The sequence below is a fragment of the Typopeltis vanoorti genome, chromosome 1, assembly GCF_054136105.1.
Source record: "Typopeltis vanoorti isolate ZY-2024b chromosome 1, IOZ_Tvanoo_1.0, whole genome shotgun sequence".
NCBI lineage: Eukaryota > Metazoa > Arthropoda > Arachnida > Uropygi > Thelyphonidae > Typopeltis > Typopeltis vanoorti.
In genome coordinates, this window is record NC_143549.1 from 18,978,270 (window position 1) to 19,005,479 (window position 27,210).

Consider the following 27,210-nt stretch of genomic DNA (forward strand, 5'->3'; position numbering starts at 1 on the left):
AGGTAGAAGCTGTGTGATTATGCTAAGCCAGATTTATGTTCTCTCTTCTTTTGTACGTCCTTTTGATGTTCGCTCATGCAGATTTCCCCTGATCTCCCTGTCTGGCCCACTGTTACACCCTGATACCTTCACTATGTGGAATTTTCAGTTATCATGGTGTAACATGAAGAGAAAATAAAATAAAATCCCTGTATAAGAGCTAATACATAAATTATTTAAAGAAAGAAAAATATTCTTGCATCCAAGTAAAATATATAACAAAAAAGTGTTTGTTGAACTAAATAATAAAAGAAGGAATATATTACAGTTGTGATATGAAAAAAAAATTAGCTAAATAAGACAGAAAGGATTACTCATAAGAAATTGTGAGAGGCTAGTTTTAACACTTGAAATGAAAGATTAAAATATTAAGTAAATTCTTAGAAAATTTGGAAGGGGGATTAATTTGAGGCTAGCAAAAGACTATCGCCCAGGATCAATTCCAGGATTGAGACATCGTCACGTGCGAGTCATGTGCTTGCCGACCGCAGGATGTTTGGCAGAAAACGCCACCCTAATTGGTCGGTGAAGTCGTTCCTGTAAGGGGCGGAGAAAAGAAATTAAAGAAGGTGCTGGTAGGGGTCAAGGTATAAAAGGGTTAGAACCCCCCCCACACACACACACACAAGGCTTTTTCCCAGAGAGTTTCTTCACGGGCTTTTTTGTATAGGTTTCACGCGGGTTTCCTTAGTGGTAGGGTTGAAGTTAAATCTCCGTCCGACACGACAAGGGAACAAGAGTGAGCGGGATTTCGATTTCGTATTTCCTATGGTAAGAAACAAGGAATGCCATTTAGCTAAAGGAAAGAAGGTATTGTCTATGTGTTTCATCATCCAGTGACAACTACGAGAAAAGGAAATCTGTAAAGAAGTCGGTGTCCACGTGGTGAGTTTCACAGCCATTGTATAGATGATTTTAAGTGTGTCCTTAATTCAAGTACGAAAAATTAAGATCGCAAAAGCCCAGTTTAATGCCAAAAGAACTTAGGAGTGACAGATTATAGAGGTGTTCATCCCAGGATAGTACAATCGGAAAAACGGTAGAGGCCAATATTGAAAACCCAAGTCAAAAAGGTACTGTAAAAATCTCATGTTAACTGAAATCGTCTGTAATTGTAATCATTATTCTATTACTGAACTGTTGATGAGACTAAGGAAAATTATACTAGGACTTTAGTACATGACTGATTATACTGAGAGTATGCTTGTTTAATATTAATTATATAGGTATTCATGTGTCCTGAGATTTATGCATGTGTATTGTAACTTATAGGAAAGTTTTAAATGTCAAAGTTACGTGTTAGCACAGTGAAAGGATAGTTTAATCTACATAGTTTTAGATAGTTAAATAGAGTGAATTGATCACATATGTCCATGTGCTACAGCATATAGCATATTCAGACTAATATAGGGTTAACTAAAGTGTTAATTAGATCTGGGATTATACATATGATTGTATGTGTTGAATTTGTTATGGCGGCATGATCGCAGTACCCATATAGATCTTAGCCAAATATTTGTGATTAGCTAATGTTATTTTGTAAATGTTTTCTTAGTATTGAATTGAGTTATATATTAGAACTTGAAGTGTACCATGCTGATGAGTTTAATAAACCTTTGTTCATTGATAAAACAGTTGTCTGAAATTGCTGCCCAATGCACCACTTGAAAACGTACGAACCTAATCACGCGGGAGGGGAGAATATATAGATGAGTTATGAGATTAAGTTTCACTACTGCAATATTGTTTCACATTCAGACATATTTTAGTAATTGCTCGTTGTTTTTGTATTTAATATCTCAAACTAAATGTCCTAAAAGGTGCAGTATAATATAAATATTAGGGACACTAAGGGAAGAAATAGCTTAAATATTTGTATTTTGAGTAATATCTCATACATAGGTGAAGATTGGATAAAGATAAGTAGAATTTCACTTGTAAGGATAATTGTTAGAATAATAATCATAAATTGGGACACAACACCACGTAGCAGATGCCACAGGAACAATGAATATTATATTATAAATTTAGTTTAATCCTTTATCCAAGTGTAGGCAAACAAAGTTTGCACCTGAAAATATCTTCAGGACTGAGGCAAGGTAGTACATCTGTTGGCAACTCATAGCAAAGGTGGACCAAGCTTTCATCACACGTTGTCTTTGCATCTCCCATAATGCAAAGCACATCTCCTTGCAGACATGTATAATGCTATGCATTAAGGGAAGGTCCACTACCCAGACCAGTTTTGACCTTTATTGAGGTCTTGTCAGTGGGAGGCAGACCCAGAAGTGGTGATTCTAAGGCAGAAGCAATAGAGAGGTCATATTTACCTATACGAGTTACCAAAGGGTGTACCACCTTATTATTAAATTATTCTGGATTTAGAGAAAGATGTTGGAAGTTTATTTTGCACTTGGTTAGACTATAATAAATTTAGTTTAATCCTTTATCCAAGTCTAGGCAAATAAAGTTTGCGCCTGAAAATATCTTCAGGACTGAGGCAAGGTGGTACATCTGTTGGCAACTTGTAGCAAAGGTGGACTCGTATAGGTAAATATAACCTCTCCATTGCTTCTGCCTTAGTATCACCACTTCTGGGTCTGCCTCCCACTGACGAGACTTCAATAAAGGTTGAAACTGATCTGGGTAGTGGCCCTTCCCTTAATGCATAGCATTATATATGTCTGCAAAGAGATGTGCTTTGCATTATGGGCGATACTAAGACAAGCAGTGATGAAAGCTTGGTCCACCTTTGCTACGAGTTGCAAACAGATCTTGCCTCAGTCCTGAAGATATTTTAAGATGAAAACTTTGTTTGTCTACTTGGATAAAGGATTAAACTAAATTTATTATAGTCTAACCAAGTGCAAAATAAACAAAATAAACTTCGAACAATGAATATTAGAAACCCCTGGTTTTTTTCATTGGGTGATGTGGGGGTTTTCAGAGGATGAAGAGATCTTGATATTTTTTCATGTGGCAAGGAAGTCACTTTTGTGTCATACTTGTAGAGTAATTTGGCTAATTTATCTCTTACATTCTTGATATAAAGAAGGGTGACTGCATTCTTGAAGTCTTGTTTATTTAACTCCCTGGCATCACCTTTTATGGCAGATACGTGGACGATATTCTGTGCATTGGAAATCCCACACACATCACCACCTTAAAAACATCCCTAAACGGTTACAGCAACAGACTAAAATTCACCACAGAAACCGAACAGAACAAATCCATCAATTTCTTAAACTTGACATTAACCAGAACATACAACAAAATAGCCACAAAAGTATACCACAAACCCTCGCATATTGGAAACTACCTCCATTTTCACTCATACCATCCATATTCTGTTAAAAAATTTGTCATCGTATCACAATTCATAAATGCTTACAAATTTTCAACCAATCAGAGTAATCTAAACACAGAAATAAAAAAACTAACACAGATCTTCATAAATCGCAACTATCCCACGCAACTGATTAACTATGCAAACAGGACGGCAAAAAACCGCCAAAACAACCCAAGTACCAAAACGAACTTCCCAACACAAAAAATTATCAAACTACCATACACCCAAAACACATACAAAGCCTATAAATACATCTTCAAACATACTGACTACAAACTGGTATTCACCACAAACCAAAAACTGGCAAATCTCCTAAAACCCACCAAACCTCACACACAGAAAGAAATATTTGATCACAATGTAGTCTATAAATTTCCCTGCCAAAAAGACTGTGATATCACCTACACAGGTCCCACCATCAGGTCTTTATGGGCAAGACTACAAGAACACTTCAGTGATTGTAACATCCCTAGTCCAGAACATTTAAACACTAAAAAATGCAACATCAAAAAGAAAAACAGGAAAAACGGAAATAGCTGTTCACGCCCTTGAACAAAAACATACCCCGCAGATCGACAAGGCCATCATAGTAGACAGACAAGACAATGAAACAATGCTTAGAATATCGGAAACAATAGCCATAAAATGTGACGCGAACTCTATCAACGTACATAGGCCCTACATAATCTCCGAGGTTTGGAAGCTTCACAACATAAAATTGAGGTCACAACCCCAACCAATAGGCAATAACACTAACACTTCAAAAACAGAAGCACCTACCCGACCTGACATAGCATCCACTTTCCCAATGTGTTCAGATGACGACCAAGAATAGTCGAAACAGACCGCACCCCGTCAACCCCCTTTTCCCCTTCCTATATAAAAAAAATCAACCGTTTCGCCCTTTCCTACCCTATATAATATAATATAATATAAATGTTTATATATATATTACTGAAAAAAAAATGGGTTTTTCTATTTTAATTCTCCCAAATTGACTACCCCCCCCCCTCCACTCACTCAGTAGTTTTTGGACATCGCAGAAAGAATTTTTATGCTACGTATACTTTTCGGTAAATTTACATCTACAATGCTCTAAGAATCCATGAGTAAGTAGCCAATGACATTTAAACAGGGGCACTCCTAAACTGAAGCAGGCAAAATAGCCGTATTATAATAATAATAATTGTTTATTTAAGTTTTTTGTTAGTGCTGGATTGAGAATTTTCTTAATTCTCTTAGTTGTTTAACCATTCAGTTGTAGGATCTATGTTAAATATTGTATTTCTTCTTTCCACTTTTCTTCTGTACTGGGGATGCTGTATACCCTTAAGGTTTTAATTACGCCTATTTTTTGCTTGGGGTGGGTGGTATTTATTTATTTAACACATGACATCAGAATATATAATGGATTAAACTAAATTTATTACAGTCTAACCAAGTGAAAAATAAACTTTCAACATCTTTCTCTGAATCCAGAGTAATTTAATAAAAAGGTTGCACACCTTTTTGGCAACTCCTATAGGTAAAGATGACCTCTCTATTGCTTCTGCCTGGTATCTCCACGTCTGGGCCTGGCTCCCACTGAAGAGACCTCAATAAAGGTCAAACTAGTCTGGGTAGTGGCCCTTCCCTTAATGCATAACATTATACATATCCACAAGGAGATGTGTTTTGCATTATGGGAGATACTGAGATAAGAGTGATGTTAGCTTGGTCCACCTTTGCTATAAGTTGCCCAGTGTTGTACTACCTGACTCCAGTCCTGAAGATACTTTCAGGTGCAAACTTTGTTTGCTCACACTTGGATAAAGGATTGAACTAAATTTATTATAGTCTAACCAAGTGAAAAATAAACTTTCAACATCTTTCTCTAAATCCAGAGTAATTTAATAAAAAGGTGGCACACCTTTTGGCAACTCCTATACGTAAAGATGACCTCGCTATTGCTTCTGCCTGGTGTCTCCAGGTCTGTGTCTGGCTCCCACTGAGGAGACCTCAGTAAAGGTCGAAACTAGTCTGGGTAGTGGCCCTTCCCTTAATGCATAACATTATACATATCTGCAAGGAGATGTGTTTTGCATTATGGGAGATACTGAGATAGGAGTGATATTAGCTTGGTCCACCTTTGCTATGAGTTTCCCAGTGTTGTACTACAGATCCCAGTCCTGAAGATACGTTCAGGCACAAACTTTGTTTGCTCACACTTGGATAAAGGATTAAACTAAATTTATTATTATCTTTTGATGTTCATAATACCAACAAATGAACTTATTTTTCGTAATTTCTTATAGTTTGTGCTTTAAACTGCTAGTTCTCTTCATCCCTGAAGATGTTAGTCTTACAACTAACGAAACTTGTGGGGTTATTTTTAGTACTTGTTTACCTTTAAACTGCTAGTTCTCTTCATCCCTGAAGATGTTAGCCTTACGATTAACGAAACTTGTGGCGTTATTTTTAGTACTTGTTTAGTTTTTGAAAAAACCAGTTCCCTAATAAACGTGGTTAAAAGACCGGAAGATTTCTATTAAAGTAATACTATGTGCATTAAGAAATTGCTAAATGTTTAGATTACCATTTGCTAGATAATTAAAAAAAAAAAAAAGAGTATTATTAGTGAATTAGAAATTCGAGGAGAAGGAAGGTAGTATTCAGATGTCTTTCCTATATCAAACATGTAACTATCATACAAATTCAAAAATTAAAATTTGCAATTTAAAAAGGAAAAAAATGTTAAAATAATCTTGATTAAAATTAAAAATGAAATATAATTCATTAAATTCCTAATATGTATTCTCAAGGGGTGTGCTGAATACCATGATAAAGTGAAGTTTGTTTATCCAATAACTCAGGAAATGGCATCTTCAGGTAGTAGGTTTGGGTGGTATACCCAAAACCTCCGTAAGAATTCTTGATGATATACAGAAAAGGGTGATCCGCTTAATAGTTAATCAAACATAATGGGAACCCTTTGCTGAACTGGTAATTATCATTCCTCCACTTTCTTCTAATTATGTTTGAACTAGAGCAGCTACTAATCAACACCCATATTGTCCAACTCCGAACATGCTGAACAAACTTCTCATCATCTTCATAATGTTTTATATATATATATATATATATATATATATATTTTTTTTTTTTTTTTTAAAGAATTGAATGACTAGAACCGAGATTTAAGTAAAAAGGTTTTAATATTAAAACACTACTAGTTTCGACTTGTAACGCCGTCATCAGGTGACATTATAAAAGAAAGAAAAAACACTGAAGCTTAAATAAACTAAGAACATCATAGAGAGTCTCTATACATAATTAACATTAAAATGTTGTGGTTATTAAAACTGTTCTTTCGTTTGTGGTATTGTTGGGAAAGTACGTGCTAGCAGCATCTCGTGAACGCCAGTACATGATTACAGCTGAATGACTATCCGGGAGGTTGTAGCTCAAGTTATTATTTAGATGAACAGGATTGAAGATGATTTCCCTACATTCTACGGTTTTTCTCTCTAGTTCATCATTGCAACGGAAGATGTTAGTAGATTTTTTCCCAGCAGACTTTGTGACTTTGGCTTTCATCATTAGAATTAGCCGAGAAAAAGATATGACTTGATAATGCACTGGCTCACTGTCTCTTGTAAGTAATGTCCCTCGTGTGTTCTTCCATACGCAATTCGACAGATTTGTCTGTCTGCCTAAAATAAGGAATATCACAATCACATAATATTTTATATACACCAGGGTATTTTAGATGATGACAAGGTTTTGGGTGGCTTATTAAGAAATGGATTTTTGGAAGTGAAGTGAACAAGGTTCTGATATTGTATTTTCTTGGAACTTTTGCTAATTTGTGTGAAACTGTACTTATGTAAGGAATAGAAATATTGCCTTTGAATCTATTTGTTTCTTCTGAGTGATGTCTACGAATTTTTCAATGATTCTCTTGGAATATCCATTGACTTTGAAAGAAGTTTTGAGATGGTTTATTTCTGTAAGAAGTTCATTTGGGTCCCAGAAGAGAACAGGCTCTATGTCCCAAGGTGGAAATTATTCCAAGCTTATGAGGAGGGAAGTGATGGGACTGATTATGTAGATATCTGTTGGTATGCGTTGATTTTCTATATACATCGATATTTTGAGTTTACCAGAGGAGCGTGTCGGTTTGACGTCAAGAAAAGGCAAGGAATTATCCGTTTCAAACTCGGCAGTAAACTTAATACTTTGATGTTGGCTATTGAGATGTTTGAGGAAAACCATAAGGGAATCATATCCATGGCTCCAAATAATGAAGACATCATGTACATAGCATTTCCAAACTTTAGGTGTTAAAATAAAGGAAGAGGTAGACTTGGTTTCAAAATCCTCTAAGTAAATATTTGCGAGTACAGGGGATAAAATTTGAAATTTCGAGATACTATATACAAACAAAATCATGAACCGGCTATGGGTAATCCTTTATCCCCTGTACTTGCAAATATTTACTTAGCCTTGGTTTTAAAATCCTCTATCTCTTCCTTTATTTTAAACCATCTCAAAACTTCTTTCAAAGTTAATGGATATTCCAAGAGAATCATTGAAAAATTCCTTCTTAATCCTCCTAGACATCACTCAGAAGAAACAAATAGATTCAAAGGCAATATATCTATTCCTTACATAAGTACAGTTTCACATAAATTAGCAAAAGAGTTCTAAGAAAATACAATATCAGAACCTTGTCATCATCAACTCAAATACCCTGGTGTATATAAAATATCGTGTGATTGTGATATTCCTTATTTTAGGCAGACAGACAAATCTGTCGAATTGCGTATGGAAGAACACGTGAGGGACATTACTAACAAGAGACAGTGAGCCAGTACATTATCAAGTCATATCTTTTTCTCAGCTAATCCTAATGATGAAAGCCAAAGTCACAAAGTCTGCTGAGAAAAATCTACTAACATCTTTTGTTGCAATGAACTAGAGAGAAAAATCGTAGAATGTAGGGAAATCATCTTCAATCCTGTTCATCTAAATAATAACTTGAGCTACAACCTCCCAGATAGTCATTCAGCTGTAATCATGTACTGGCGTTCACGAGATGCTACTAGCACGTACTTTCCCAACAATACCACAAACAAAAGAACAGCTTTAACAACCACAATGTTTTAATGTTAATTATGTATAGACTCTATGGTGTTCTTAGTTTATTTAAGCTTCAGTGTTTTTTCTTTCTTTTATAATGTTACCTGATGAAGGCGTTACAAGCCAAAACTAGTAGTGTTTTAATATTAAAACCTTTTTACTTAAATCTCAGTTCTAGTCATTCAATTCTTTTAAAAAATATGTATGTTAACTGAGTTGATGAACTACCGACCCATCAGTCTACTATTAGTGATTTATAAAGTATCCTTGAAAAATTATTTTATTGAAATAGTAATACAACGTAAATTTTAGTTGCATACAGTAATAATATTGGATCTTAATTATATTTTTATGCTACTAAAAGGTCATTATCAAATGAAAGATCAACTGCTGGAATCTTGCAATATCCATGATGAGCAAATCTGAAACTGTTTTTTGCTGAACATTCATTTCAGCCACTTGATGATCTGCCATTTGATGCTCATTTGTATGAGGAAAATTATGAATGACTCAGTCCCAAGAAAAGGGCTAACATATAACAAAGAAAACAGGTGCTTATATTGTTCATACTGCTTGGCTTTTGAGTCTCCCTGTAATCCATCACCCTTTCTACATGGCTTTAGTGACTACAGGCATATTAGCCAGAGCTTGGCTTTACACGAATCGACAACAACAATGTCATTTATGTTCAGCAATTTATCAATGTAGTTAATGATGGCACTTGAGATAATTTTTTGCATCTTCACTAATTAAAAAGAAAGGAATATTGTCATGAGGATTATAGACTTCATAAAGATATTAGGCAAACAAGCAATTCCTTTTCGAGGTCACAGAAATGAATCGGCCAACACTCTGTATAATATCAATATTTTAGCTACAGTGCAGTTGATGGCCAAATATGACCCCCATTATGGCAGCTCAAATTTCTGCAGTACAAAACAAGTCTACCCAAAGAATCAAACAATTAGAACAACAAGGAAAGGCTCAAAGTAAAGGCTGTGGTGGACTTGTTACATACCTGAGTAAAAATTTTACAAATATTAACATGTTAATCCAAATTATGGAAAATATGATAAAAGAAAGAATTAGTCGTGAAGTTTCTCAAGCAAAATATTATTCTATTCAATTTGATTCAACACAAGATAATTCATCCAACAATCAGTTTGGCATTTTCATTCGGTATGTACTTAAAGGTGTTACTGTGAGCAACTATTTTCAGTTGTGCCAAGTAATGATGGTACAGGACAGAGACTTTTTGATCTATTGACTAAAAGATAACAACATCTTAAAATTGATCCCCAAAAATGTTCATCTGATAGTATAGATGGGGCTGCAAGCTACCATGGCCAGTATAATGGTTTACAAAGTAAATTACTGATGTGGCTGATAACTGAAAGAACAAAATGTTGCATGCCTGCAGTTTCTTTTTTCAATTTGCTCCAGAATTTAGCAACTTTTGTGAAAACATAGACAAGAATGACTGTATGGATAGAAGTTGTTGGAAAAGATCTAGGAAAGAAAAAATGAAATGATTAAAGCTAATTGGTGAGACAAGGTGGTCAGTAAAATTCAATGTAGCAACAATTATATTTGGACGTTTCGATGATGTTATTGCTGTGAGTACTTTTGTAAATCTATTGACATACTTATCAATGATACAAGATTCAGACAAGTTTGATGCAAAAACAAAACACGAAGCAAATGTTTTACTACAAAGTCTTCTAAAGTTTGAAACAATATTGACAGCATTTACTTGTATATATTTGAAACTACAGCCCCATTATCAAGTTATTTACAGACAAGTAGTTTAGATATGTTTACTGCTTGGAGTTTAATAGATTCAGCTACAACAAAGTTGAATGAACAGACAAGAACATTTGATAACGTTTACAGCAAGGCATTGGAATTTGTAAATTAAGGTAATGACAAGATTTCACAGTTGAATATGGATGAAATTCAAAAATTGGAAATTGACTCTTTGGAAACAGCATTACCAGTTAAGACAGAGGAAGAAGAAAAGAATGGCAGATGAGCTTATAGATGATGAAGGAAATTCCTTCATTTTCTGCATTCTCCAGTGAATCTAGTGACTGCATTATCCAGTCACTAGATTCACGCTTTGTACAACACAAAAAGTTGTATAAAGATTTATCCTTTATGCACCCAGCAAAGTTTAAAACTGTTGCAGAGAAGGGCCTTGAAGATGAAGCATTGGAAGGTATTATTAAGCTGCCTCCACAAATCAGCAAAGATCAAGTAATATTGGAATTGTTTTCTTTTACTTCGAACTTTGATGTATTAAAGCTATTGCTAAATGATGGTAAGAATATGGATTCCAGTTGCAACAAGTGTAAAATTTGTAGCACTTGCCCATGTGTACTAAAAATTCTGGCATCCAACAGACTTCATGACAAGGCATATGATAACCTTTGTGAACTTTATAAAGTCATCTACACACACACACACACACTATCAGTTACTGAAGTCCAATGTGAGAGGGCATTTTCAAAGCTAAAGATCATGAAGATGCTAAGAAATTCACTGTCTGAGGGGAACTTGAAATCATACATGTTGTATCCACTGAAAAGGAATTGTTAGATGAATTGGATGCAGAAGCAATTATTGACAGATTTGCACAATCATCTTGGGAATTCAAATGATTGCTCTTAATATAGTGGACTGCATGGAATATGCTTTTGAACTACCTGTTAAGGCGTAAAATGTTCAGTACAAGCAAACTATTAAAAATATTCACCATTTATTTAAAATGTAAAAAAAAAAAAAAAAAAAATTAAAAAATTCAATTATAACATTTTGTATCTACTGTATACTGCCAATAATATGTACAATATATGCACACTGTAATTACTAAAAAATATTCACTTATGTATTTTTTGAAAATTTTATTTATTTCATATAAAAATTAAATGATAACCTTATAGTTGTGGGTGGGCCCCTTTTCTCCTGGCAACCAATATTTTTAGACCCATTCTGCCACTTCAGACTCATATCCATGAGCTTCAAACTGCAAGCAAAACAGCTGGCCTAAAGACCCAAGTTATGTTCAATAGCTATGTCTAACCAGAAATAATAAAAATCAATAATGAGGAAATTAAACAAGTAGACCATACTTATACAACAGATATCAGTGGGACGAAATTAAAAGACGCACGATGCTTGAGTGGAAAGCATTTGGAAAATTACATTCAATATTCAAAAGCCAACTGCCATTATGCCTAAAGAAAAAAGTTTATAACCAATGTATTCTTCCTATATTGACATGTGGCTGTAAAACACGAATACTAAATGCAAAGGAAATTCAAAAATTAAGCATAGCACAATTTAGTATTGGAAGAAGTATGCTTGGTATCACAAGACTAGATCACAAAAGGAATACGTGGATAAGAAACCATACCAAAGTCTCTGACATTATAGGAAGAGCGAAACATCTGAAGTGGCAATGGGCTGGGCATATTGCTCAAAGACAAGATCAACGATGGACAAAAGAAGTACTGGATTCCACGAGAGAGAAAAAATGACCACGACGCCGACCTAAATCACAGTGGATCGATGATATCATATTTGCAAGAGTGACATGGAAAAGAACCATGGACAGACAGTTTTTGAGTAATCTTGGAAAGGCCTTCATCCAGCAGTGGATCGACAATGGCTGATAATGATGATGATATATATTTGAAGAGGTATTGAAATTAATAGGAACAAAAGAGCACTCATGAAAGACCTTATAAAGAGAAAGTGCAAGATGGCAGGACACATATTTAGAGGAGCAGCTGTGAAAACATCTCTGGAAGGAAAATCTCCCTGTGGATCAATGACTTCTTTGGCTCTGTGTATTAAGGCTGAAGTGCTGGGAGAACATCATGTTGGAAGTTTAATGGAGTACTAAGAAAGGATTAAAAACTAATTTCAGTGCTTCCAATATTTTGCTCAGTCACTGAGTACAACTCACGCCTATAACACACAAAGACAATACAATACTCAGTGAAACATGGGGCTATGACTCAAAAGTAAGATCTAGGTGGTGTGCTCTCTATAGGCATTTGTAGGTAGCCTAGGATGTAAATTGGAACTTTTGGTAATTAATGTTTCCCAAATTTTGGGAATTTTTTTTACACTCATATTTGTTTAATGGTGGTTTTTCTAAGTGCTGCTGCAGATTCCAAAAGCAGTCTTTCTTTTTTTTTAATTTACTGTAATAGAGCATGGTGAGGTTTTTTTTATTTCCCAGAAGATCCTGTGAGTGGTATCCAATACACTGTCCACAAGACCAGAGCGACCATTACATTATGATTGCAGATGTAAGTTTTGTGTTTGTGGTGGCTGATCTACCTGTCTGTCTGTCCAAAGCATGCCAACTTGTAGCAAGTTTCTAGCAGCGCAAAGCTGTACAGAGGTTGGTTGTACTTTTTTTTTTTAGACCTCGCTATTTTTTCCGACGTACCATGGACGAAGGGAATGATAATGCCATTTTTGAAAGGATGGCCTAGCATTGGGGGTGGAACTGATTTTTTTTTAAATTATGTAATCACTGCAGCCATTGGATCAGAAGGTGATGTGCATGTGGTTGAGTTCAGTTGAAGAGAGGTTCCACTGGAACAAAGATAGTCTCTATTGGCTAGAGTTTTAATGATGCCATATTTTTGAGTGTTTTCTATATACAGTGAAGGGTTATCACTGTAAACTAGATTCTTTGGTGTAGATTATTGAGGTGACAGAGAAAGAAGTCTAATGTGTCTGGGCCATGAGGCCAAATAGAAGTTTTGAGGAGTCTATGGCTAGTTTTTCAAAATTTTCCATCTAAAACTCAGTGAGGGGGAAACCCATAGCAGTCACCTTTATCTGTTTGTAAATATTGTTCTTCCAAGAAAAATAATCAGAATTGATAGCAAAGGAAGAGATTTAAGATATCAGAAGGAAAAAGTTTTTAAGAGTCTTAAGGTTTCATTTAAGAGAATATTATTAAACGGTGGGGTGATTTAAAGCTTACCAATCTATCTGCGTTATTTAAAGTTTGATTTTTAATCAAATATATATATATATATACACACATACAGGTATCCCTTGCTTAACGCGGATTTGATTATTGCGGCAATCCCTTGATATACATGAAAAGAGTTTTGATTGACGCGCCTTTAAATTTATCATGCAAAATCATGCTCACGCCACGAGGCTGCTAGCCTTGTGGTCATCCCAATTCTCTTAATGATCTCTGTGAGAATGTGGAAGTTTTATTTTTCCCACCAAATATGACATCATTGCTACAACCCATGGACATGGGCGTCATTGCAACTTCCAAAGTCTATTTTCTTAAAAAGACATTCTCAAAGGCAGTAGAAACAACAACGGGAGAAAATTTGATTATGCTCTACGAATTTTGGAAAAAATTTAACATTAAACACACAATTGAGAACATTCGTGACTCATGGGAGCAAGTGTCTTCTAGTTGCATGAAAGCTGTTTGGAAAAACCTTCTGCCAGAATGCGCTAATGACTTAGGCTGTTTTCAAAATCCTGTGAACAACATGGTCAAAGAAATCGTTGCAATTGGTGAAGACCTCGGTTTTGATGGTGTTGATGCAGAAGATGTTAAAGAATTATTGGATTCAAATTCAAAAAGATTTCAGTGACAACGAACAAATGGAATGTGAAGATGAGGTTCCAAAGGAAATAACAGTCAAAGAACTAGATGGAATATTTCGCAGTTTAGAATCGCTTAGGCAGCAGGTAATGGATATGGATCCAGATGTTAATCGAAGAATGCTTGTTTGGCGAGGTCTGGAGAGTCAATTTGCTTGTTATCGTAGAATTTATGCCGATAAGAAAAAAAACTAAAACTGTTCAAACGATTCTTTATAACTTTTTTTGATTAAAAAAAATTGCAGTAACTAACGTAGGTACAAGTATTTATTAAACATTTACTTTGCATTCATTTTTTTTATCTTTCCTAAAAGAGTACCATATAAAATGAACTATTAGTACAGTAATCAATCAGGGACAAATTGTACTTTTTACCATTGATTATTAGATTTGATTAACGTGGTGACATCGAGGGATTAATTAACCATGTTAAGCAAGGGATACCAGTGTGTATATATATATATATATATGAGATGTATGTCCAGTGTTATATTTATTGGTATTTGTTATATTGTTGTTGCTTTCTTATTTTTTATACTTTATTAACCTCTTATCTTTTCTTGTGTGTATTCTAACTAGATTCCACCTAGGGATATTTCCTTTTCAGATACTGGCAAATTTATATTTATACTGTGTCAGCAAGTATCCTATAACAAGAATTTTATTCAAGTTCAGAGAAATATTCCTAGATTCACTGGCATACGCTCTAACACACACCTAAATAGATATCGGTACTTTGCAGTCGTGACCAATGAACTATTACTTAAACATGTATATCTAAAATTTCTCCCCCTATGGTTCTAATTTTATAAGTGGTAATTTGATATCTCGAATTCAGGCATGACTCGGGCATATTCAATAAAACATGTTTATAGGAACTAAATGACAATTACAACTAAATTGAATCAAATTACTAAAACTTCTAAATCTCATGCTAAGATAATTCTCACAATTCTAAATTAATCAAGTTCACCTAGACAGATCGAATTGTTAATCACACAGAACAATAGAAAGCAATGACAATATTACACTAAATTAAGATTTTCTCATGCATGCTATTCATAGAGTACATACTATACAACCTGTTGCTTTCTCAATTAAGGTTATCTACTAAACAAAATGCACTTATTACTTCAGTCACATACAATTAATTTGTTCCTGACAATTCCTTGTCCAACAGAATTTTGCTGTCTCAAATATGAAATCTTATCCAAGTGAAGGATTGTCCACATTACTTAATCAAACATAACTTTCAATCTTCTATCACTTCTGTAACATATAACAAAGATCTCTACATTACCCAGTTTTCCGAAGGTCTATTAACTACCATGTTGTTCTGATCATCCTTCGATCGGCAATCTCAGCGCCTGGCTTTTGGCTACATCGTCCTTTCTACTGTTGCCGGACTCGAAATATTTACTTCCGCGACTGAGGGCTATCTCCGCTCCTTTCCGATGGGACATCCAGCATCTGGCACGATTTCTGCATAGGCTGATGATTCGTGTACGGATTTGCGTGGAATCTTGTTCAGCAAAATCAGGAAAACGGCCCGCCATCCAACATCATAGAACCCTGGCTCGTCCTTTCTATAGACCACCGGTCAAGAATCCTCGAGATGAAATCCGGAAAAAGCCTTGCGCATTGCCTTATATCCCATGTTCTAGCGCCCTCTTTTTGTTGTATCCTTTTTTTTTTTTTTTTTTCGCACAACCCTTAGTTTTAATGCCCTTAAGATGATCCCTACTCTCCCTATTGCTGTTAGGTGCTGTCTTCGAGGAAAGCGCGCTTACGTTAATTTCTGCGTAAGCTGTAGCCTCCGGCGTTACAAGCGATACGTGCATTTCAGACGCGACCTTTGCACTGTTACTCATGACCTGTCTGTCCACTTACGTTATTTGAGACAGCTTAATAGGACACAAATTTAACCTAATATTTCTTTTATATGGAATCATTAATTTGTACACAATTCTCTAGTTTAGCTTTCCGTTTTTGACTACAAATATTCCTAATACAATTCACATATTAATACGCATTCTCTTATACAACAAACAAGGTCTTATTATTTTCTGCTGGTGTGCAGGTATTATTTTAAATTAGTTAGAATTTTCATGTTCTGAATGAGCAACTTCTTAGAAAATCCTCCATTCAGGATCTAACACCGGGGTGGGGAGGGGGGGAAATAAGAGAGTATGCCAACTGTTTTGACAATTTGTAGCATGTTCTATAGGGTCTTAAGGGGAATTAGGTCTAGGAATTTTAGGTAAACTATATATGGGGGGGGGGAACTGAAGAGAGTTTTTTTTTGAAATGTCTTCCAGTGGCCAGGAAGAAACTTTTCTAAGTAATTTTTTAAAAGAAATTTAACTTGCATTTTTGTGTGGGATCGTGACCTAATGGGATGTAGGTAGAACAATCTCAGAGAATAATATCCATTGGCATCAAAGATAACTGTGGCATTAACATTGTAAAACTTGATTCTAGCTTCAAAATATCAAAGCCCTTTACATCAATTTTTACACAGGTAAAGTCACATGAGAACTGTAAATAACCATGTTTGTTTTTATGTATATTTTGCTAAATATTAATGTAGTTAACCCTATGGGAAGTGAATGTATTTACTGTTTTAACATCTAAAACAAAGGCAATGCTTTGCCATCGGAACTTTGTATATAGCTATGTGTAAGAGCACGGGAAAGTTATTATTATTCATGCCTCCATGGAATCAAAAGACTCATCGTGGGAGGTCCTTCCTAAGAAACACAAAGTCTATCAAGACTCATCGAAGGGAGGTCCCCACTAAGATTATAAAGTCTATCATACCACTCCATCAGGCAATGCATTCCATGGTTCAGCCACCCCTCTTTCTCACAGTTTCCTTTCGTAACTTACAGGAATGTTCAACCAAGCGAAAGAACTCCCCCAGTCAACCCTGTAACCACCACTCAACAGTTTTAAAGTCTCAATCATATTACCTCTCCTTCTATCCACCAAACTCTGCAGTCCTCATAACCATCTTTGTTATCTGCCATTGTACCCTTTCCACAGTTAATTTATCTTCTTCAAATCCTGAGGACCAAATCTGAGGACAATAGTCCAAGTGTGGTCTGAGCAGAGTCTTATACAACAGAATGACAACTGTTTTATCTCTGCAGGTCAGCGTCCTTCTCATTATTTCAGCAATCCTCTGTGTTACCTTCACCACTTTTGCAACGTCCCCTAAATTGCAGGTTTCTATCAATCATCAACCCCAGATCTCGTCTCCCCTACTTCCTCCAGTATAACTCTTCCCATAGAGTATTTAGTGTCCCATCGATGTTTCCCAAACCGCAAGACCTTACATTTTGCTGCATTAAACCAACACCCCCATTCATTTGCCCATCTATCTAGCTTATTCAAATCCTCGTTCAGGGCTGCCGCATCTGCACTATTACTAATAATCCTACCAGGCTTCGCATCATCTGCACAACTGAATATCCCCTTGCAATACACTGACAATGTCATTGATATAAAGATTAAACAATATATGTCCCAGTACTGAGCCATGTGGGACCCCACTTGTAACCCTCTGCTTCCTTGAAACTGCCCTACCATGCACAACTCTCTGATACCTATCGGACAGCCAATCCTGAATCCAGTTGACTGATCTGATATCCAGACCCATGTGCTGCAACTTAAATATCAGCTTATCATGCGACACCCTGTCAAATGCTTTTGCTAAGTCTAAGAAAATAGCAGTATATGCCTTTCCCTCATCTAATGCTCTTTATCATAAAAGGCTTGCATATTGCTAAAACAAGAGCGCCCCTTCACAAATCCATTTTGACTCTCGTAGATAACATTACCCTCATCTGCCCAATGCCATATACGGTCCTTCACTACTTTCTCCAAGATGTTACTGACTACTGATGACACACAAACTGGCCTATAATTAGACACTTCCAGTCTGCTATCGCCCCTTATGCAATGGCACTATCTTACCTTCCTTCCATTTCAATGGGCACCTTTCCTGCAGCCACTCTTTCATTTGCCAGGTCAAAGGCACTATCAGTTCCCTAGCACATTCTCTCAAAACTCGTGGTGAAATACCATCCAGACCCACAACTTTACTGACATCCAGAGTACTCAGTATTTGAAACACACTCTCCTCCTGTACCTCGAACCTACCCTATCCCTCTAGCATTAAAACTGACTCCTCCAAGATGAAATACTCCAATAAAGTGTTCATTGAACAGTTCCACTATGTCCTCTGCATCAGGCACTCTATTCCCATTTTTATCCCATAATATCATTTACTAGTTTTGTGTATGAGAAAGTTGATTACAAGCTCTGCACATAACACCTTTAAAGTTAGTATCTAAGAGTGCCGCTAGGTTTAGAGAAGTTTCCGTGGCCCGAAAGGACAAGCAAAGTATCAAAGAGGTCCGCTAGTTTTAGAGACAAGTTTCTGCTTCCCGGAAAAATACAATCAAAGGAATGCACAGAGGAGAACAAAGAGCGAGTTGAACTTAATAGAGGATGAAAGAGTCATGTTGAATTCTTCGGCGTTTACTACCCTTAGTGCATGGACCTGAGATCGCAAAATAAAAGGGGACTGAACCGAGCAGAAGGGGCTTCCAGTCGTCATCAGAACAGAGGCAAGCTGCAGCCCATAAGCAGAGCCCGAACCAGAGCAGTGGCAATAGAGAACGAGGAGAGGCAAGGCCCCAGTTACAAAGAGGGGAGTCCAGGTCCAGTTGCCGACAGAAGAGAGCTGAAGCGCTGTTACCAAAGAGAGCCAGAGCCAGTTGGCAGCAGTTACAGGCACAGTCATTGGTAATTAGAAGCAGAAGTTCCCGAAGTAAGGATCCACAGGATAATTTGCCTGTATGCTGAAACCTCGTGTGTGCTATTCGAGTACCGCAGATAGCAGTCCAATATCCCGACTTGATACTGCTGTAGCAAGATACTCCTGAAGGAAGCCTAAATCTCGAGATGAAAGAAAAGCCATAAAGACTTTAGTAAAAGACTCTTGATTGAATGTGTGATACAGAGCCTCTGTAAGTTACTTCCTTTTTTATATTTTCTCTTATAATCTAGGAGATATGATGATATGGACTGTTAAGAATTAGTTTAATAGTAATAAGAAGAGTCCATAAAAGAGTCAATTGGCATGTTAGAAGTTGATATCAAATTTTGTGAACCTGATTTGGGTTTACTGAGGACCTTGAGAAACAAGGTAGTAAAGAAGTGTTCATTATCAGGATGAGTTGGATTCAATACTGGAACTCTCCACCCATGAGCAAGCCACAAATGAGCACTCACTCTCTGGCAAGCAGTCATTACTTGCTGGAGAGTGGGCATGAGAAACACAGTGGCAAGACATTGGATCCCAATGATGGTAGTCTTGAAGACAGGATAGTAAAAAAAAATTTAGAAGAATTAGATCGAAGAATACAGAAAAAAGCACAGAAGAAGAAGAATGAAGAGGGCCAGCACTGGGAGGTCTCCTCCACCATGAACAAGTGCCTCAAATGGAGGTAAACAGTTGAGATTAATATCTCCACTTTTGATATCAGTATTAATACCACTTTCCTACATAATGTGTGCACCCTTTTACACCTGATTTAAAATCAGGTGTAATCTTCCCTGTACTTTCTTCAATTCGCACTAATTACAACTCAAATATAGACTATATATTGATTGATATAATGCCCCACCCACACCATATAACTGTAGCATTCTAAATAGCCTTTCTCTTGGCACCTTGTCATCATTTCCAGTTCTGCAAAACTTAAATATAGATAATTGTTATATTCCCATGTTCAATATTCTCAACTACTTGTCTTATCTTAAGGTGAAAATCTGATCCTGACAATGACTATTCGTTCTTGTCCATGTTTCCCTTCCACAATTTTTCTTAGCCTTTTCTCTAATATACCTGCATAAGTCTTAACAGGAACACTCAGTATGGAAATTCCTCTGTAATTCTCACATTCAGTTTTATTCCCATTTTTTTTTTTTATAGATGAGTACTAGGAGAGAACTCTACCCTAATCATCTGGAATACAATTCTGTGATTAGGCAGTGCAGCCACTATAAAACTTTTATGCTTCCATTGACAATTTATGGTCAAATATCATCTACTCCAGTTGCCTTTCGGTTTTTGATATCAATACTTCAAGTATTGATATGTATTCCTAATTGCATTCCTGTTGAGTCACCACTATTTCATTTACAAATCTTTCAAAGTAATAACTCCAGACATCTAGGATATGTTTATCGTCAATTTTCTTGTTATCTTTATCATCTCTGATTCCTTTTAAAGGCTTTTTCAATAGCTTCCAGAATATTTTGTCACATTTCTGATATTTATTTTCCATGTTCTTACTGAAGTCTTCTCATGACTTTATTTAGCTAGATTTTCAAGCGCTTCACTTTCTTACATTTTTCTCTGTATTCTCTAAGAGCACAAGCTCAATTTCTTTCCAGGAACTTTCTGTTGTTCTTTTCCTTGACTGCTTCTTTTGCTTCCTGAGACCACTACCATGAATTTCTGATTTTTCTATCATTACAGACAAACTCACTACATACTTCTCTAACTTGATCAATCAATGTTTTCTTCCAAGTTTGCCACCGGTTCTCTAGTGTTTAGTTTTTGTTTTCAGTCTGTTTCATTTTTTCTTAAGTGGCTCCCACCCATTAAAGACTTCTGTAAGCCTATAATACATTCATACCATGGGTAAGTTAAGGATTTCATTCCTATATATATATATATATATATAATTAGTTTGAATGACTATATACAGAGAATGAAAAAGAAAAGGTTTAATGTTAAGGATACTACTAGTTTCGTTGAATAAATCAACTTCTTCAGGTATCACAAGCAAAGAATTATATAAAATAACAGACATGATAAAATTACATCAACAGATTTAATATAAAACACAATAGTACATTTTAAAACAGGAATGCGTGCTTGAGTTCCAATTGAGATTGACTATGTGCATGAGCTGTCACAAGTGTGCCAATACTGGACAGCGGCAATGTGTGCATCAGAAAGATTGTAGCTAAGGCTGTTGTTAATATGGGAAGAATCTAGCAATATTTCTCTAGATTCGATAATCTTTCTTTTGAGTTCATCATAACACACATGGATATTAGAAGTTTGCGGCTAGTCTACAAGGTGTTGGCAGCTTTCATCCAAGTTGATAAAGAAGAGAATGTGGCTGGCCCTGGTCCTATTGTAGGAGATGTCTCTTTGGTGTTCTTCCATACATAAAAGGAGGGATTTAGCTGTCTGGCCGTAATATGTATATATATACACACACATTTGTAATTTTTTATTTATTTTTTACCAGGTCCAGAAACCCTGCATAAATACCAAACATGGAACTTTTTTCAAGCCACTTCAGACCTCCAATAAACAAGCTGGTGGTCTCACAAACATTCATGCCTACTGCAAGATTCAAATCCACAGCTTGTTGGTTGGAGAGCAGATACACTACCCACTCAGCCAACCAGGCCAGCAGTTTGAGTCTACAGTTCACCTCTGATTTGCTTTAAAACTTTTTTTACATACTCTTCTTTTCAATACAATATAAAATTCAATTATTGAATCAACACTCTATCTTGGTCAACACTAAATGATCACTTCCACTTTCCAATCCTCACTGTGCTCGTGTCATGAACCAGCGGGAAAACACTGCCTTCAGAATAACATCATCAATGAATTAAAATAAAACGCCAAAAGGCTAGTTTTCTGGCAATTGAATAGATATTAAATGGATAAGAATCCTATATTGTTATATAGCCAGTAAGTGAAACTCAAGATCGATAACTACGATCTATGAGTAGGTAGACCTGATCACTGATGAGACCTCAAAAAAGGTTGAAACCGGTCTGGGTAGTGACCTCCCCTCATAATGTAATGATAGTATTACATCTCCTAGGAGCTGTGTTTTACATTACGAGAGAATATCAAGAATAGTGAGGGAGCTTGCTCCACCTTTGCTTCGAATTGCCTTCGCCGATAGTTTTTCGGCATTGAAACTCATAGATCGTAGTTATCGATCTTGAGTTTCACTTACTGGCTATATACAATATAGGATTCTTATCCATTTAATATCATCAATGAATCTTTTCTTATTTCTTGCAACTTCCTCCATGTGAATGTGTGCACATTTTTATGTTAGTTATCACCAGTAATGTCCTAAACAGAAATCCAGCAAGTACTTACATTAGCTTTGCTTTTTTCTCCAAATTTTCCCAAAACATTTTCTCTATTAATCATTTCCTCTGCTATTTAAATCTCCAACAAGCACCAACTTTTCCTTTTTTACTATGTCCCTTCTCTAATGACTCAAAAAATTCCTTTAATTCTTCCTTGGCAAACCTTCTGTAGGAGTTACAGGCACAAATAAATCTCATTGTTCAGTTCCCTACTCTGATAACTATGCATATCACTCTACTTGACATTGACTACAATTTAAAAAATCAACTTTATATTTAGTGTTAAATACAACAACTCCTTTTCCCTGATTGTTATTCTCTGAATATTACATCTTAGTATTTGTTGCTTAGAATGATCTCACCTATTTTTTTTTCAGCATTTCTCTTTGTGGTACATCAAGGTGGCTTAGATTTGGCTAGGATGCTTGCTGTGTGAAAAAGAACATTATTGGCTATTGAAGAGAGAAAATCGTAAATATGTCCCCCCCACCCATGTTCATCATAATTTATATTTTTCGAACTAGTTTAGGTGTAACAGCAGAGTTATGACCGCAAGTAAGAGCATTCATCACTTCCTCTCTAAGCACCTGTGATGATAAATTTATAATCACGCAATCTTGACAAAATTGTAGTCAGCGAAATAATATGTTGAACTTGTTGGAGAATTTCATATTTATTCAGGTGACTGCTTTTAAGCTTTGTAATTTTTTTTTGGCAAAACTTCGAAAACATTAAATAGTTGTGTAGAGTTGCTATAGCGTTATTTCATTTGGTAATATCTATGAGATTAACTTACCCATCTGTAAATACAATGCACCTTTGATGAATTAAACTTTTCTTTGGATTTAAGAAAAGCAGGAATTGTATTGGTATCCAAGCATTATTTCGGGAAGGCTAAATCCGTTAAAAAACAAATAACTGTTTGCTTTATGTGATCATTTGTCACATCATCAAATTCCTGCCATGTACAGGATATGATAGTACTACATGAAAAATTTACATCATTACTAACTTCCTATCTACAATTTTCCTCCAAATCACTCTGTTACCTGTCAAGACTCCAAAATTATCAGATCTTATATTTCTATCTTAGTTTTGGATTTGGATTGATATGGTAAAGGCACTTTTTACAATCAATCCAAATATATCTTGGTCTTCCTGTGGGTTTTTTTCCTCCCAACCTGGCAGAGAACACGTTTTACTAATCTTTCCTTGCCCATTCTGTTTAAGTGATCATACCACCTGAGATTAGCTCGTAAATGCATTCCTGGATTCTGATAATGTCAAGTTCTTTCTTAATATCCTCAATTTTTAATATGATATTGCCATTGATGCCATCTGTTTGTGCCCCTAATCTTTCTCAGGACTCTCATATCTGCAGTCTCTAGTCTCAGGTCAAGTGTTTTACTTCTGACCCAGCTCTCAGATCCATAAGGTAAAACTGTTTTGAACACTGTCTTGTATACAGCTAATTTAGTGTTCTGACTAATTTCTCTCTTATTCCATATAAATTTATTCAATTGACTTCCAAACATACCAGCTTTGTTGATTCTGTTGTCTATTTCCATATTTAATTTACCATCTTCACTAAAAATCTTTCCAAAGTAACCAAAATGTTTTACTTGTCCTATAGGTACTCCATTCACAATGCAGTTGATATTTTCGATGCTTCTGCCTATTTTCATTGTCTTTGACTTGTTATTGCTGACCTTCATACCATATCTATTACAACAGTTATTCAACTTAGTCAGGGAATCTTGCAGACTTGTAGCAGATTTATTTAGAAGTATAACATTGTCTGCATAAAGCAAAGAGCTGACATTAACATCTACAATTTTGTTATCAGGTTTAATACCAGCTTCCTTCATAATGTGATCCATATAGATAATGAATAACAAAGGGGATATTATGCATCCTTATCTGACACCAGATTTAACATTAAACCATCTTCCTGTACTTCCTTAAATTCTAACTGCTGACTTACAACTCAAATAAAGACTAAGTATTGCTTGATATAATTCCCCATTGACACCATATAACTGTAGCATATTGAATAGCTTTTCTCTTGGCACCTTGTCATATGCCTTTTCCAGATCTACAAAACTTAAATAGAGATATTTGTTATATTCCCGTGATTTCTCAGCTATTTATCGTGAAGTGGAGATCTGATCCTAACAGCCTCTATTTGGCCTGAATCCAGCTTATTCTTCACCAACTTTTCTTTCACAATTCTTCTCAAGTATACATCCATAAATCTTACCAGGAACACTCAGTAATGAAATGCCTCTGTAATTCTCACATTCAGTTTTATTTCCCTTTATATATATGGGTACTATGAGAGCTCTACTCCAATCATCCGGTATTCATCCCTTTGTCCAGGCCTTCTGAACTATGCACTGCAGCCACTGTAAGACTCATACCTCCATATACCTCCATACTTGAGCATTTCTGGTCGAATATGCCTTTCCACATTTCAGGCCTTAGATGGCTTTTTCTACTTCAAGTATGGATATGTATTCCTGACTGTATGTCTGTTGAGTGTTTTTTTGCCACTGTGCTATCACTGCATGTTTAATTTAGCAATTTTTCAAAGTAATTACTCCATACTTGAAGGATATCTTTTTCTCCAGTTTGCATAACACCTTTGTCATTTCTAATTCCTTTTACAGCACTTTTTCCTCCATTTCTGAGCTTCTTCAACAACCTCCAGAATATCTTGCCACTTCTTGATATTCTTACCAAAGTCTTCCCATGGCTTTTGTTTAGCTAGGTTTACACAATGTTTAGTTTTCTTACATTTGTCTCTGTATTCTGTAAGAGCACAAGCTGACATATTTGCCAGGAACTTTTGATATGCTTTCTTCTTTTCCTTCACTCTTTAACTTTCTGTGTCCACCATGAAGTTCTGATTTTTTTATCCTTGCAGACAACTTCACCACATGCCTCTCTGGCAGAATCAATCAATGTTTTCTTCAGCGTTTCCCACTGAATCTCCAAGGTTTGATTCCTGTTCTCAAGCTCTTTCATTGTTTTCTTGCATAATGTTTGTGTATTTTAGTCTACAGCTCATCATCTGAGAGCTGCTCAATTTTAATTCACTTTAAAACTTTCTTATATGTTCTTCTTTTCAATATGAAATTCAATTTTATCCTGCTCAAGTCTTAGGTGGTGATCACTTCCAATTTCAAATCCTCTGTACACCTTGGTGTCCTGTACTAGGGAGAAAACATCAATGAGACTTTTCTTATTCCTTACCTCTTCTCTCCATGCAAATTTGTGCACATTCTTATGTTGGAACATGGTGTTAGTAATAACCAGTCCATGTCCTGAGCAAAAATCCAATAGATATTTGTCATTATTATTAGCTTTGCTCTTTTCTCCAAATTTTCCCAAAACATTTTTGTATGTCTGACAGTCATTTCCCACTCTGCTATTTAGCTCCCCAACAAGGATCAACTTTTCCTTTTTCATTGTCAGTTGCTTTCTGTAAAGCTTCAAAAAATTCCTCCACTTCTACCTTAGTAGAACCTTCTGTGGGACCATAGGCAAATAAGTCCCATTGTCCAGTTCCCCATTCTGATATTGCCCACATCACTCTACTTGAGACTGCCTGCCATTCAAGAAGATTAGCTTTGTATTTAGTGTTTGCTCAGAAAGATCTCATCAGTTTTTGTCTTTTTTGTTTTATTCACCCTATTATGTCGATCTGGTACTTATCTAATTCCTTTGCTCGATCCATTTCTTTGCCTTTCAGGCTTCTTATGTTGATAGTACCAATCTTGAACTCTGATGATGTTGAGTTGTGCTGTGTTTTCAGATTTGTTCCAGTAGCTAACTTTTCGCTGTTCGCCCTGGTTCCCTGGCGAAAACAACTTGGGCTTTGTTTATCCAGGCAATGCCCCAGCCAGCATGAAATTCTGTCATGTTGTAACATCATTTGTGTTTTGGTTTAAGCCAATAAGAATACAATTTGGTCAGCTAAATCCCAAATTGCCAGCCCATCCTCATTCATTCAGTATCCAAGTAGATACCTAACAGGGTGCACCATGAGAAGGTGAGGATTGGACATTAGGTCAGAAGCTATGGTTGGTTCTCTCCTTTCCTTTAAAGGCTATGTGGAGGTCTCCTCTTAGTTATACAGCTTTGACCCTTAAGCATCCTCGTCATTAGTCACCTTCCAAATTGTTCACCATCTTTTTCCATTTATAGAAAGCCAACACACACACACACAGGAAAATATCTAGATAATAATATCATCATCAAGCCAAACAGTATGGAATTCTAAAAATATACACAGGGCAAATTTTTTTTATGTAGTTTGCACCTATAGTACAGTGGGTAGGTTACGATTTTTTTTTTCCATTTCTATCTTTTATATAAATGAACCTTAAACTCATTCACATTCTTAGTATTCACGATCCATGCATTCCACTTGCTCACCATATAAAAATACTCTTCACTCTCTTATTCACCACTCCTTTTGCACGATTCCAAAGGATGAATCCTAGTTCTTGTCTCTTCCTTTTGTTTGCATTGGAAAATCTGAAAATTTCTCATATCTATCAACAGATTAAGCTTTTCAATCACATCACCACTTTGCCTTCTATATGCCAAACTCTGCAGATTATATAACTTCAGTCTGTCTTCATAGTTAGCATCTCATACTCCTGAAATCATTTTATCAACTGCACATTTTTGACAAAGTATCTTTATTCCCTCCAACTCCTGGCACACAGTAGTCCAGTTGTGGCCTGATCGAGGCCTTTTACAATGTAATCACTATTTTATCTCTGCTGATTAATGTTCTTAATATTGCAGCAATCCTCTGAGTTGTC

The 27,210-nt window shown here is 35.9% G+C and overlaps 1 protein-coding gene across 4 annotated transcripts in view; it reads right to left on the reverse strand.

Moving 5' to 3' along the window:
- Positions 1–27,210, reverse strand: part of LOC150109819 (cAMP-dependent protein kinase type II regulatory subunit-like) — a 487,212-nt gene that overhangs the window by 1,222 nt on the left and 458,780 nt on the right. The window lies entirely within an intron of this gene.